The sequence below is a fragment of the Petaurus breviceps genome, unplaced genomic scaffold (assembly GCF_028583685.1).
Source record: "Petaurus breviceps papuanus isolate PSGF00001 unplaced genomic scaffold, PetGlider_PUasm1.0 213, whole genome shotgun sequence".
NCBI classification, from domain to species: Eukaryota; Metazoa; Chordata; class Mammalia; order Diprotodontia; family Petauridae; genus Petaurus; species Petaurus breviceps.
The window spans coordinates 1,866,374-1,881,898 of NW_027185860.1; the positions used below are offsets into that span (position 1 = coordinate 1,866,374).

Genomic DNA, 15,525 nt, shown 5'->3' on the forward strand with positions numbered 1-15,525 from the left:
TCTCTCTCTCTCTCTCTCTCTCTCTCTCTCTCTCTCTCTCTCTTTCTGCTTTTTGGGAGGGGGAAAGGTAGGGCAATTGGGGTAAGTGACTTGCCCAAGGTCACATGGCTAGTTTTGTGTTAAGTGTCTGAGGCTGTATTTGAACGCATGTCCTCCTGACTCCAAGGCTGGTGCGCCATTCACTGTGCCACCTAGCCACCCCATTACTTATCTCTGTTAATTAAATCTAGTTTTCCTTTTGCTTTGCCTGAAATTAAGATTGCTACCCCTGTTTTTTTTACTAGAACTAAGATATATTATATTTTACTCTAGCCTTTTAATTTTACACTTTGTGTATCCCCTTTTTTCAAATGTGTTTCTTGTAAACAGCATTTGGTAGGGATGTGGTTTTTAAACAATTTTGCTATCCACCTCCATTTTATGGGGGAGTTCATCCCATTCACATTCACACACTATCTGTGTCTTTCCCTCCATCCTATTCCCTCCCCTGTTTATGCTTTTATTTTTCCCCTTCTCTTTTCCCCTCCTTAATAGTTTTCCTTTTGAATGAATACCCCTCAGTATTCCCTCCTTATCAGCCCCCCTCCCTTATGCTACACTTCCCCCTTACTTCTTCTTCCCTCCTTAGCTATTGCCCCCTCCCAGTTCCTGTAGGGTATTACATATTTTTATATTTAAAGTAGTATGTTATTTGTTCCTTGAACCAAGATTGATGAGAATGGATCTCATGCAATGCTCCTCTCCCTCCCCTCTTTACCTCTATTATGATAGGTTTTGTGTCTCTTCTCAATAGAATCCTATATTCAACTGACTATGTTATTCCCTCCTTACACCAGAACCAATGAGGTTGAAGCTCATATGATGTTCATCTTCTTTCCCTCTATTATAATATGTTTTTATGCCTCTTTGTGTGGCATATATTACCCTTTTATGCTTTGTTCTTTCCTCTTCTTACTTTGGAGTCCCTTTGGACCCCTTAATAAGTTATTTTTTTCATCATCATTTTGTTTAATTTATGCACACACCCTCTATTTATCTATATCCATTTTAAATGTCATGATAAGTACACAATTATCAATATTGACAGCAATCAGCTTCCCATATAGGGATATGGATAGTTTTCTCTTAGTAAATACCAAGGTGTGTGTGTGTGTGTGTGTGTTTGTGTGTGTGCGTTTTTGAGTGTGTGTTTTTTTTTCCATATTTACCTTTCTATGTCTCTCTTGAGTCTTTTAATTGGAGATTGAATTTTCTGTTAAGCTCTAGCTTTTTCATCAGGAAGGTCTGGAAATCCCTTATTTCATTACATGACCATTTTCTTGCCTGAAAGATTATGCTCAATTTTACTGGATAGCTGAATGTTGGTTGTAACCCGCACTCTGTTGTCTTGCAACATATCATATTCCAAAGGCGGTGGTGTACAGAGGCATGCCAGGGTGAGGCCTGATTAACTCGGGGGGCAAGCTGTCTCACCAACCAGAAGGACAGGCCTATTACCAAAGGGCTGGGTTTGGAAGGAGCAAGATAAGAACCAAAGGCAGGACCCCTGTCCGCGACAGCAAATAATCCTGGGACTACCACTCCATAGCCCAGAAATTAAAAAAAAGAAAAAAGCCCCTATCATGACCTCCAGGGTCCAGGTTGGCAGAGTGAACCCCACCTGCTCTAATTATCCCCCCCCTACCCTGAAAACTTAGTAAGAATTGCCCCAGGGCAAAAACTTCAACAGTAAAGGTATCGGAACCCTAGAGGAAGGGTGTGGCTAGGGCCCTGCCTCAAAATGGGTAGAAAGCAGACTGCGAAGAAAAAAATGGTGGGGTCCTACTATCTTCAGAGGGGGGAACCAAACTGAGAGGGAACCAATGTGAACTCCACACCCAAAGCTGAAACATCAACAGGGAACGGGTCCCAAGAAGAGAAAGCTCTCCCAGATGAGCTCAAAATGAACTTTGAAAACCAAATGAGAAAGCTAGAAGACAAAATTAATAATTCTTTTAAAATCAAAATTACAAAAATAGAAAAACATTATAATTAAGAAAGCAGCTCCTTACAAAGAAAAGTGTATGATATGGAAAAGGAGCTCCCAAAACTAACCAGGGAAAATGATTTGCTATCAACTAGAATGAAACAAATTGAAACAAATAACTCTATGAGGAATAATTAGTCAAACAAAACAACAAGAATGAAAAATTAGAAAAAAGAGGTAAAATATCTCAATGGAAAAATAACTGACCTGGAAAACAAATCCAGGAGAGATAATCTGAGAATCATAGGCCTACCAGAAAATCATGATGAATAAATGAGCCTGGACAAAATTCTCCAAGAGGTCATTAAGGAAAATTTCCCTGAGATACTAGAACCTGAGTGTAAAATAGAAATCTAGAGAATCCACCAGACACCTCCTGAAAGAGATCCCAAACTGAAAAGTCTTCGAAATGTTGTGGCCAAACTCCAGAACTACCAGGTAAAAGAGAAAATACTTCAAGTGGCCAGAAAGAAACAATTCAAATATTGAGGAACCACAGTGAGGATCGCATAGGATTTGACAGCCTCTGCACTGAATGATCAGAGGCAGTAGAATACAATTTTCCAGAAGGCAACAGAGCTTGGGTTACAACCAAGGATCACCTACCCAGTGAGACTCAGAATATTCTTCCAGGCAAAGAGATGGTAATTCAATGATATAACAGATTTTCAGACCTTCCTGATGAACAATCCAGAGCTAAATGGAAAATTCAACCAACAATTACAAGATGCAAGAGTGACAAATAAAGGTAAACAAAGAAAACACACACACATACACAAACACCCTCTTATTTAATAAGAGCAAACTGTTTATAGACAAGTAGAGGGTATGAGTATAAAATACTCAAAATGATGACTAAAAAAATATCTTATTAAGTGCTGCAAAGGGACTGCAATGGAAGATGAGTAATGAATAAAGTGGAAAAGAGTAAATTATGCCACACAAAGAGACATAAAAACAATATAGCAGAGGAAGAGAAGGGAGGAAGATGAGCCTTATATTGAAGTGCCCAGAAATGATAAAACAAAGTCCCCTAAACCTGACAGAAGGGGCGCCTACCACGTTCCCTGGAAACCACCTGATAGGCCACAATAGTGAGGGAACTTTTCATATGTTTTTCTAGAAACATACCCCAGATATGTCTTTTCTTGTTAGCCCAGATACAAGTCTGTTCTTGTTAGGTACTCAAAACTTTACTAGAAATGGCACCTCCCCTTGGAACCACATTTTATTGTTAGCAACATATTACACTATAAAAATGCATCTTTCAGGGTATTCAGTGCTGTCTTCCTTATTAGGGAGGCAGTCATGTCAGTTAATAAACACTCCTATCAATTGTAATTGGCACTGCTGTCTTGTTATTTCTTGGACGTCCACTTTATTTTGAAGGTCCCCCCGAGATAGCCTTTGGCTTTGTTTTGACAGCTGGACTGGGCTCTCTGCAGGGCTGGGAGAGCAATAAAACCCTAGGGTATGGCTACCAAGATGTTCCTCAACCCCAGGCTTGTATTGTTTTCCTGAGTGAACCAGGAACCCGAGTCCTTCCCAAATTCTTTCGATTTGGTACACAAGTGTTTTTCTTTTGGTGAGTACTCTTGTAAAAGTAAGAGGCTTGGCTGGATGCAGCGGTTAACACCCTTATTGACCTCCATGGGACACTATCAGTGTGCCTTGATAATTTATTTTTGTTTTTTCTCAATTTTTAGTGTATCTAACCCTTAACTCTTTGTCTGGTTTGTGCTTTCTGTATTTCCATTACTAGGTGTCTCTGTAGCCTTAGTTTTTGCTGTACCTTTAATTCTTTGTTCTGGTTGGGTTTTCTGCATTTCTAATTGTTTCTGTAACTTCAATTTTTATGAGTCAACAGTTATCTACACTTCAGGGGAATGAAAGCTCCCTGTACTATTTTCTGAGGGACTTTAAGGACTTCTGAAAAACCATAGAAAATTATTGGTACCACGTGAATAAAGAGAAATTGTCCCTATTTTGTCAATCTGAATGGCCCCAATTCAGTGTTGGCTGGCCATCTGAAAGTACTTTCAATCCTGCCCTTGCTGGCCGAGTCTGGAAATAAACCACTCGGCCCTGAGTCTCAGCCCAGGGAGCCAATGCCATTGATCAAAAGCTCAATACCAATGCCATACTTATCCCATCAGCCTACCTGGGACAACTGCCAACATTTGCTCCAAGCACTCGGTTGCTCCACCTGGGACCCCCAAAGGGACGAATTGAACTTTCTCCACTTCTCGAGAGGTTCCTCTGGGCACCCTTTCTAAATCCAAAAATCACAGTGCAAGGGGCCACCAGAGAGACAAAAACCCTGCTGAATCTGCCACCTTGCAAGATCCAAAAGCAGCCAAGACCTGTGCTGGAAAGTGTGATAGTCTCTTAACTCCAGCCAAGTTCTATTTAAGAGAAGGAGTCACTTCAATGATCAAAGAGAAATAGGTCTCCAAGAGGCACTTTGAAATAGGACTAACACTTAACCCTTTCCTGGGTCACAGAAAGAAAACTGTGCAACATCATTGGGAATATAGATCCAGGTAATTGAATTCATTCTTGTTACTATTTGGCACTATAAAAACTGAAGTATAAGGTATGCAATTGATTTTATTTCAAAGTTCAAAATTAAGACCATGATTGTTACTGGTTAACAGTTGTGTCATCTATGTTGTATGAGAAGAAGTTTCTCTTAAAATATTGAAGTAGATCTGACATTTTACAGGGATGAACACTTGAGAAAAGTTTACTTGAGCAAAAGGTCAAAAAAGAAAAGTCCACTAAGATTCTCCTCCCTGTAGCCCTACCTCTAACAAGGCTAAGGACTATGGTGCCTTCTCACTGTGATCCAACTCTGACCAGACTAGTGCCACACTGACAAGTTACAAGTGCTAGGATTCTCTTCCCTGTGGTCCCAGGTTTTCTTAGCTAGGGCTACAGAGCCCTCCATCTGTCATCTGGCTCTGACAGAGCTGAAAAGACCGCAAGAGGTTTGAACCATTAAGATTTTTCTCCCTGTTGTCCTGGATATAACTGAGCTAGGGCTGAAGTGAAATTAATTTGAGTTAACTTCTTCCAAAAAAAATGGGGAAAGGTACAGAAGTTTGCATTGGAGCTACACGGGCTTTTCATCTGCCTACCTGAAAGGTTAAATCCCTGGCATAGAATATTTTTTTCTAAATGGCATGGGAACAGTTAGACAAATGAAAAGAAGCTTGTGAAAAAAGGTACAAACACAAGTTAATTATTATCCCATATACTAAGCTTGGGATACATCTGAGCTACTAAAGTGTGTGTTCGATCTGAGCTACTCAGCCTAAAATTATACTTTTTCCACAGCCTAAATAGTTTAGTAAAAAGGTACTTGGCCTAGATCCCACTAGCAACAGCCTTAGATCCCCAGGTACCCTGAAGCCCACCCCTCTAAGTAAGCAGAGCCTGAAGTTTTTACTTCAAGCTCCCCAAACCCTCTCCTCAATGCTCCAGGCTACAATCTCCTGGCACTCCCTAGCTGAGCAGTGCCCTTTTTCTACCACCCCACAACCAGGGTATAGAGGTTTATTTGGTAGAGCATAGGCTGATAATGTACTTTGAGTGTGATGAATTTGGAAAAGTTCCATATGAAATCTAGAGTTCACTCTCTACCCTGAACCCACAACTTTGGTACCATCTAAGAGGTCTCTCCCTTGTTGGAAATGACCGCTTTGCTTGTTCCAGTGCCAAGGAATTAAAGAAAGTTGTTAGTACTAATGGAAAACAATGGAGCAGGGAGAAAACACCCAAGAATATAGAGCAAAAAAAGGAAAAACCAGAGAGGCACAACTAAGAGAAGGATAAAAGAAAGAAAATCAGAAAAGTGAGTCAAAAGCTTGTCAGTGAGAAACAATGTGTTCCGAGCTCTACACTGACTATTTGTGTGACCTAGTGTAAATCATTTAACCCTGAGTCTCAATTTATCTGTAAAGTGGAGATATGAGAAAAAGAGCGGAGAAAATGAGGTCAGAAATCTTCACTTTGTAAGATCAATCATTCTTCTATGTAATTTGGAAATGCAATTAATGTCATCTCACAGTTTATACTATTATTGTATTTCCACACTGTATATTGTAAAAACTGAGTGAGGAGAAAATTGTTTAAGACCAGTACTGTTATTTTAAATATGTATATCTGCTATTTAGAAAAACTTGTAAACTATTAACTAAGCTATTTTGGGCTACTATTTTAATGCTAAAACCTATAACTGTTAAGTGATTACTGTATGTGGAAAGGAGGAAATTAACTGGATGAAAACTTGTCTGACCAGTTCTGCCCATTCTGAGCAGTCTCTCATGCTTACAGTTCATATAAATTTTCCTTACGTTGTAAAACTGTCAAATCCACTAGTAAGAGCAAAGTCATTCAGCCTGAGTAAGGATCTTATTTTAGTAAATGAACTTAATTTCCTAAGAAGTTTAAAAAATTAAAAATAATTTCTATAAATTGGGTTTATATTTTAGAAGGATGGAAAATGGAATTCCATACATTATAAGATCTCATATATTTTTATTGCTTATTCCAGCCCCATGAGAATAGAAATAATTATAATTGGCTCTAAGCTGTGATTGGTGAAGATTGTTGTTTGAGGTAAAAATCACTTGGGACCATAAATTTTATTTTCAGTCTGAATGTGGGTATAATTGTCTGCATTAAATCAGTGTCTGGGAGAAAATGGCACTAACTACTCAGAGAAATGTGATCCTGTACTGCCAACAGGTGGGAGTCTCTATTTGGTAAAAGCCAAAGAGACAATCTTAGCCTCTGCCTGGGATGGGATCCATCCTGGCTCAGTTTACCCATTAAGTTCCTTTGAAAAGAAATGTTTCCCACCTATTCCTGAGTCTAGCTGTGAGATGAAACAGATGCTGCATGAGATGGAATATCTGTAACTGTACCTGTATTTACACAGAGCCAAGGATGTTTTCTCCTGGTACAACTGGAATGTCACATGTCCCTGCTTTCTCCCCTCTATAACAGGTCTCTATGCTCAGAGCAAGAAATCAGAAAAAGATATGAGATCTTTAATGTTAGCTTATTGGAAAATCTAATATTATTTTTCATTTAAAAGTAGAACATGTATAGAAAGTTATGCAAACTGTTTAAGATAATTTTAAAGGTTTTCAATTAATTCCTTCACAAAAAGTTTAGTGATCATTTATAAATCTTGAAACTGTTTTGAAGAAGAAATATACTTTAGAAGAAATTTTAAAAATTTCTAGTGTGATTTTAAGAGACCAACTAAAGCCTCCTTTTGCAAGACATATTTATTGCTGAATTGATGTAACAAATTGTAAAGCAGAAAATGACTTTCTGTTTTAATCTGAATTTGTAGTAATTCCATCATCTAAGCAAGTGCTAACATTTGTAAGTGAAGATTATGTGTAAAATTCATTCCCCTTTTCGAAATTCTGTTCGGCACCCCACATTCTATTGTACTTTGGGTGATGAATGCTATTATGTTTGACTGTTAATGATAAACTTCTCAAGTGCCTCCAAACTCTCCAAAACATCCATGATGCAGTACGAACGTTGTACCAGACCACTCCGTTGTTAAGGTAGCCAGAAGAAAAGCCTGGATCCACCACTCACACATCATCAACATGATGGCTCCTCATGACCCACCAGATCTGTGGGTAACAGTGCCAGCTGGTGACTTACAACTGAAGATTAAGAGACTATCCTGATGCTCCTGTTCTTGGCATTCCTGCCTTTGGATGGTTCCAACTCCTATGCTCCCACCTTGTACTCTGGGACTCTTACTAAGACAACTGATGGGACTCTGCTAGCAAAAAAATGTGACTCATAGCAAGCCTACCCTTTTTCTTTGATCACTGTGCCCCAGATTCATATTGTTTCCCTATACAGGCATGTATTCTGCATGGAGCGATGATGCTGCTTGTGGAGACATGGGCAGAAAAGGAGCCTTTGGTCAACCCAGTCATATGTCGGGGCTGATGATGGGTCCCCTGATTTGGGGGGACAGGGGAAATATCACTGTGTCAATTGGGATTGTGTAACCATTGCTGACTGGGTCTTTGGTGGCAGCTGTGACCACCACATTTTATTTCATTGTAATACCCTTAAGTCATGTAACCCAGTTGTCATCAGGATTTTGTATTGGACCAAACAGTATCAGAAAACTGGTACACCTTGGGGAATCAGATTTTATGTCACAGGAAGAGACCCCAGGGCCTTGTTCACTATTCCAGTGCCAAGGGGTCTTACTCCTACCGGTCCCAACCCAGTCCTCAACCTACCTCCTGGTGGCGATAGAACCCCGGATGCCCCCCAACCACATTTTACCCATTACCATCATCCCTGCAGACTTGGGCAGCACTCTGGTAGCCTTGGACCCAAGTTTAACTTATGACTACTTGTATGCGGGAACACCTTTTTGCTGGCAGCCCCCATTTTAGTCCATATCCTAGTTGGCCTTGGTATGACAGGATTGGCAGCAGTGGGTACCACAGCCCTAGTTCAAGAGATCGCACCCCTGGACTCAGTCGATTCTGAGTTTCAACTATGAACAAGAAAAGGGCGGGGGTGAAGTACCCACCAGAAATTATACACCAAAGTCCCCTAAACCTGCTGGAAGGGGCCCCTACAAGAGTCCCTGGAAACCACCTGATAGGCCATAATAGTGAGGTAACTTTTCATATGTGTTGCTAGATATATACCCCAGGTATAAGTCTGTTCTTGTTAGGTACCCAAGACTTTACTAGAAATGGCACCCCCCGCCTTGGAACCACGTTTTGTTGTTAGCAACATATTACACTATAAAAATGCATCTTTCAGGAGACTCGATGCTGTCTTCTTTATTAGGGAGGCCGTCACGGCGATTAATAAACACTCTTATCAATTGTAGCTGCCACTGCTGTCTTGTTATTTCTTGAATGTCCACTTCAATATGATCTTTTCCCTCAACGGTCTGGTGCAAGGAGAGAATAGCAAACAGTTAAGCATAGGGAGGGAGAAGAGCTTTGCATGAGATTTGTTCCTGTCACTCTTGGTGTGAGGAAGAAATAATATTCTTCATTAAGTATAAAAATATCCTACAGGAAGTAGGAGGGGGAAAGGGCTCTGAAAGGGGGGGGGTGTTAGTAGGGAGGAAATAAGTAAGGGGAAGGGGAGGAAAAGGGAGGGGGGCTAAGGGAATACTGAGGGAGGCTGTGGTCAAAAGGAAAACTATTAAGGAGGGGAAGGCAGAAGGGGAGGGGAGGGAGTAGGATGGAGGGAAAGAAACAGATAAAAATTTTAACTGTAAATAGGAATGGAATGAACTGTTCCATAAAATGGTAGTGGATAGCAGAATGGATTAAAAACCATAATCTGACAATATGCTATTTACAAGAAACATATCAGAAACAGAGGGATAAACACAGGGTAAAGGTAAAAGGCTAGAGTAAAATAGATCATGCCTCAGCTAAAGTAAAAAAATAAAATCACGGGTAGCAATTCTTATCTCAGATAAAGCAAAAGCAAAAATTGATCTAGTTAAAAGAGATAAGGAAGGAAACTATATCCTGCTAAAAGTCACCAAGCAAGAATGAAGCAATATCATTACTTAACATATATGCACCAAGTGGTATAGCATCCAAATTCATAGAGGGAAATGTAAAGGAATTAGAGGAAGAAATAGATAGCAAAACTATACTAGTGGGAAAACTTAATCTCCTCCTCTCTGAGCTTCATAAATCTAACCTCAAAATAAACGAGAAAGAAGCTAAGGAGGTGAACAGAATTTTAGAGAGGGTAGGTATGATATATCTCTGGAGAAAACTGAATGGGGATAAAAAGAATATACTTTCTTCTCAGTGGCTCATGGCATATACACAATAATTGATTATGTTCTAGAGAATAAAAACCTCACAATTCTGTGCAGTAAGGCAGAAATATTAAATGCATCCTTCTCAGATAATGATGCAGTAAAATTTATATGCAATAAACGGCCAGGGAAAGACAGACTAAAAACTAATTGAAAATTAAACAAGTTAATTCTAAAGAATGAGTGGGTCAAACAAGAAATTAAAGAAACATTCAGTAATGTCATTCAAGAGAATTATAATAATGAGACAATATAATGAAGTTTTTGGGATGCATTAAAGGCTGTTCTTAGGGGATGTTTTATATCCCTGAGTGCATACATGATTAAATTAGAGAAAAGGGAGGTAAATGAATTGGGCATGCAATTGAAAAACCTAGAAAAAGAACAAATTCAAAATCCCTAATTAAATGCTAAATTTAAAATATTGAAACCCAAAGGGGAGATAAAGAAAATTCAAATTAAGGAAACTATTGAATTAATAAATAATACTAAGAGCTGGTTTTATGAAAAAAAAACAATAAAATCGATAGACTCTTAGTCAATATGATAAAAAAAAGAAAGAAGAAAACCAAATTAGGAGTAGCAAAAATGAAAAGGGTGAATCTACCTCCAATGAAGAGGAAATAAAAAAAATAATTAGGAATTATTTTTCCCAATTTTATGTGCATAAATTTGACAATCGTAGGGAAAAGGAAAAAAAATAACATTGGAGTAACAAAAAAGGCTACTCAGTTAAAATATATATATGAATATACATACATATATATTATATATATCAAGTACATTGCTAAAACCTCTATTCTAAAATCCTCTACATGAGTAAATCCAGAATTTTTTTTAACTTAGTTCTACCTGCAGCCCATTGCAACTAAACAAGAATCCTTCAAAAGGAGATGTAAAGTTTTCTGAATAAAGCCACTATCAAAGTTCAGCCCTTCCCATACATTCTGTGTTTAATAATAAGGCAAGGCTACTGGAGAAATACATATGCAGCCAAGAATTCCCTGAATTAGAAATTTGATTTATTCAGAGTAAAATCTCACAACAAACTCTTGATAATTTGATCTTTAAGTAGACTGTAAATATTATATGCCCAAGTTTCAAAAGAAGGAAGGTCATGACCACAAGTTTGTATCCCTTACAAAGAACATTCTATTTTAAAAAGACTGTTGTTAAATTTCACCTTCCTTGAGGATTTTTGGTCTTACCAATTTCAAAAAGATGTTTGTAAAACTTATATAATATTTTTAGCTTTTTGCTTTCTGTAAGCCTTTTAAATTTGCTCATTAATTCTATAAATAAATATATATATAGTGTATATGCATATTTCCATATACACAGAGGTTGTATATAAAGTAGAAAAAGTCCTTGTTAAGGTGAAAATAGTAGACTATTAATATTCTTATCATTTAGTAATCAGTATACATACTTACTTTGGTCCCCTTGAAGCCATTTTAGCTACTGTTCTCTTATGTATTTATCATCCAAAAAGGTTACAGATGTTTATTTGGTCTGTTTATCCAACTGTTGCAATTTCTTCATCTTTTCAGTGTAGGCAACATATTGATAGTCTGTACCAAGGAGATTATTTCACCATGTAATTATTGAAGCATAGTTTCCATTGAAGTTCAAGTGTGCAAATCATGATAGTATGTACCAGCATAAAATCATCTGAATTTCAAAGGGTTGAGAGGGATGTCATACCCACTCTACACATTGATGGTTCTTATAATGTGAACTGTGACCCAAGCTGAAAGGAGGACTACATGGTCACAAAAGAGCAAAATTTAAAAAAAACTGTTCTAAGAATGAGGGTTTCCAGAGTATGTGAATATTCAGATTCCATTTCAAAAGGGACCTGAAAATCATGATGAACTTTCTGGATATATTAATTTAAATATATGGATTTAAATCTATATATCTATCTCTATATAATGATGTTTTAAAAGTCTATGAAGAAAATAGTGCCAGGTATCTTCAATCATTGCACAACCAAAACATCTGGTCACCAGCATGAACCATCTTGGCATACTGTTCCAATCAGAGGAAATATCGAAATTCTCTGTAAAGTACCAGGTAACACAAATCAGAGTAGCTGAATGCAACAGTGAGTGAAGAGAACTATTTTGAGACATTTCCACTGACCTTCCCAAGTTTCTGGTTTTCCCTTTTGAATCTAATATTTTTGCCTATAAAGTATAAACTGAAATAAAAATGCTTGCAAACAAAGCAAGAACTTTATGAACTTTATGAATACTTTATGAACTAAGTTATCCCCATCCCCAATCTGAAACTTTGTGTTTCAGCATGTAAATCCAAACATTTTTAAACAGTGCTTGGAGAGAGTTGTCAGGTAACAAGAAATCTAAATTCCAGGGATACTGAACCAAAGATGCTGTCACTTTTATTACCAGTCATTATTCAAATTTCTTTAAAAGCCTTATTATTCAAAAGCAAAACTGTGTGCTCCAGTGTGAGTCTGCAGAACATAACCCCCAGAGCATACATCTGGCCCTTCACTGGCACCATACACTAAACTGCAGAGTCCTTTTATGATTTAGAGAAATATTTCACAAAATCCCTTATTTCTTCCTAAAATACCAATATCACTTAAAAAGTGGACAAAATTCCTTATTTAGATGTTTTCTGGGCTTTTTATGTGAATGGGGAAAATTCACCTTCTTATACTAAACTAAAATAGAAACATGAAATCTCAGTAATGAGGAATTACAATACTCTTAAAATTCATTTATATTCACTATTTAAGTTATTATTTATTTGCATCCTAATTAATATACAGATATTTGACGTGCAAGGTATAATTATATATTTTCAAGATTAGAAATATTTGATTATTTTTTCCTTAACCAATACTGATAGCCATGCAGGAGAAATGTTTTCTTTATTTTCCAAGAGATCATTTACAATGTTTAGTATAATACCTTAAATATATTAATGTTCAATCCATAATTAGGAGGCTCACCTGGTAACAGAGGATGGTAACTGAATATTATTTTTGTTGTAACAATAACCATGGTTTTGTCTCTAGCTTTCTACATTTTATTCAAATATGGACTGGAAATAAACATAGAAGATAAATGCAAGAAGAGGCATGAGAGGCCATGAAGTCAGACCAATCTCTATCTTCCTAAGAGTCCTTTCTACAAGATACATAACATGTAAACATCTATAATTTTCTTAAAGATGTCTGTGAGAAAATAAACTACTTCAATTTAATTTTTAGATATTTTCATTTATTAGAGTTTTTCTTTTTATTGAACGTAAATTTGCATTTAGGCGTCTTTCCCCCAAAGGAAACTAAGGATTGATCAGAGACATAGGAAAACTGAAAACTAGAGTCATATCACAAAAAGCTAGAAAGAAATACAAAAGAGGGAGAAAGTTTTTAGCAGTGTTCAGAGAATGGAAGAATGATAGAAGACTAGAAAAAAAAGATCATCAGTTTGGACAATTAAAAAAAGATGAGTGGTAACTTTTGAGAGAGTACTTTCAGTTGAAAGATGAGATATGAAGACAGATCAAAAGGAATGAAGAAGTTAGAAGAATTAGGTTAGGAAGTATATATGTTAGGAGTATATATGTATAATTGTTTTTCCTATGACTTTGGCCATGAAAAAGAGAAGACATATAAGAGTAGATATCCATAAGTTACTCTACCAGTGACTTTCAAATATGGCATCAATGACTAACAAAGAATAAGTAATTGGTACTCTTATGACTGGCAAATTCTTACCTCCTGGTACTCTAATTATGATTATAGAATCATAGGTTTTACAGCTGAAAAGAATTTTAAAACTTATTTAGTCCAATCCCTTCATTTCATCAATGAATTAAAGCTCCTTAAAGCAGACACTATGTACTTTTTTAATCCACATTTACCCAGAATATACCACAATAATTTACATCATAAGTGCTCAATAGTTCAAATGTTGAAGTAATTTGTTGCATCAATCAGTCCATTTTTTAAAGGACAGTTTCTAAAGGACTAGTTTAGGAGATAGAAAAAAATTATCAAAATATTTTCAAATCTGGTATCAAAATATAAATTTATATATATATATATATAGTTATAGTTATAATGTATGAAAGCTTCTGAAGGTTTGGAAGAGAATGAAGTTAATGAGATTTGGTAAATAAAAAAAACAATTCCAAACTATTCTTCACGCAAAATTTCATAAAGCTTTTATATAGTCTCAATTTCTTAAGAGATTGCAATGGCAATGGGAATTTGAAAATTTTCCATACTCATTGTAATCAAATTGTAACCAAATGTAATCACATGAAGCCCAGAGGGAGAGGAGGTTGCTGAAAGGGTAGAACAGGAAGGAGCAGGAGAGAGAGCCAGAAAAACAGGTAGCAAGCAGCGTGGAGGTTAAGTAGCTAGCGTGAGTGAAGGCAGGGCATTTTGTTAAAGGGATCTGTTTTTTTGGAAGGCCTGATGGAGGGAAGACTAGAGAATATTGGTGTGTATTGCCCTGGTTATGTATACCAATATCTTTGTTTCTGTGATGGATTTGACTTTCTTGTTTTGGGATGTGGCTTTCTGGTATTTGAATAGATGTTTTGGTTCTGGCTTCCACATGTAGAGTCAGTTACATTTTGTGATTCACACCTACACTGGCATATTCATAACCCACTGTGGGCACAGTGAATATCTCATTGGCATTACACAGGTAAAATTGCATTGATGATTTTCTTTGGCTTACATAAATTTATGATAAAATATAAATTAAGGCCATCATTACTTGCCCTAGAACATTGCCAAAGTAAAATGACTTTGACATATTTAATACTAATTACATGTAGACAAAGAAATATGGAATTAAAAGATTAAAGTTTATCAAATAATTCATAGCACATAACTGTGAAAACAAAAAGGAAAAAAAGCTTTGGAAAAATAGTATTGTTTATATAGTGTTCTTATATTATTTTCAATTGTAATTTGTTCTGGGTATAAATTCGAACTTTCATTTATATATGTGAAATTATAATTTAGAAGTACAAACTACAAAAACAACCAAACAAACAAAATCTCTATTTGTAGGTAGTATCTATACAAACTTGCCTATAGCGCCCTTTAAAATAAAGCCTATATTCCAAATGCAAAACTGCATCCTTTTGGGAAATCACAGTATAAGTAATTCATTCAATCTGACTGAATTAATCTCTGGTCTTTAAAGCATAATGAAATATTTCCTTTTATTGAGATATTTTGAGGGATAGCACTATATTGATATTCTGGTCATATCCATTCACCTCAAAGTAAGCTGGTAACATAATTGCTAGATTCTGTTAACTTGATCTGTGAAACTGCTGTATCACTGAAGAATCTCTGTCTACTACTAGGAATTGAGACATAGCTTCATAGGCATCATACCCCATCTCTTAAAATGTTCCCTAAGAGAGTCTTAGCATAATGGATAGCTCTCTGGGACAAAAGGAGTAATGCAGTAGGATTGATATGGGAAGGAATAAAAATATAAATGTAATAGATGTAAAAATAAAAGACATCATAACAGCATTTTTAAAGACCACCAATTGAGATTTTTATACACTACCATAAATCTAGCAAAATATAAGTTTCTTGAGGTACCTGTTTTTGGATGTAAATATCCAG

General features: G+C 36.6%; 2 pseudogenes; one reads left to right on the top strand and one right to left on the bottom strand.

Moving 5' to 3' along the window:
* The window catches only part of LOC138165549 (tyrosine-protein phosphatase non-receptor type 2 pseudogene), a 61,234-nt pseudogene extending 56,816 nt beyond the window's left edge, over positions 1-4,418 (top strand).
* Positions 4,419-11,310: 6,892 nt separating this feature from the next.
* LOC138165496 (methylsterol monooxygenase 1-like) lies at positions 11,311-12,305 on the bottom strand (annotated as a pseudogene).
* Positions 12,306-15,525: the final 3,220 nt, after the last annotated feature.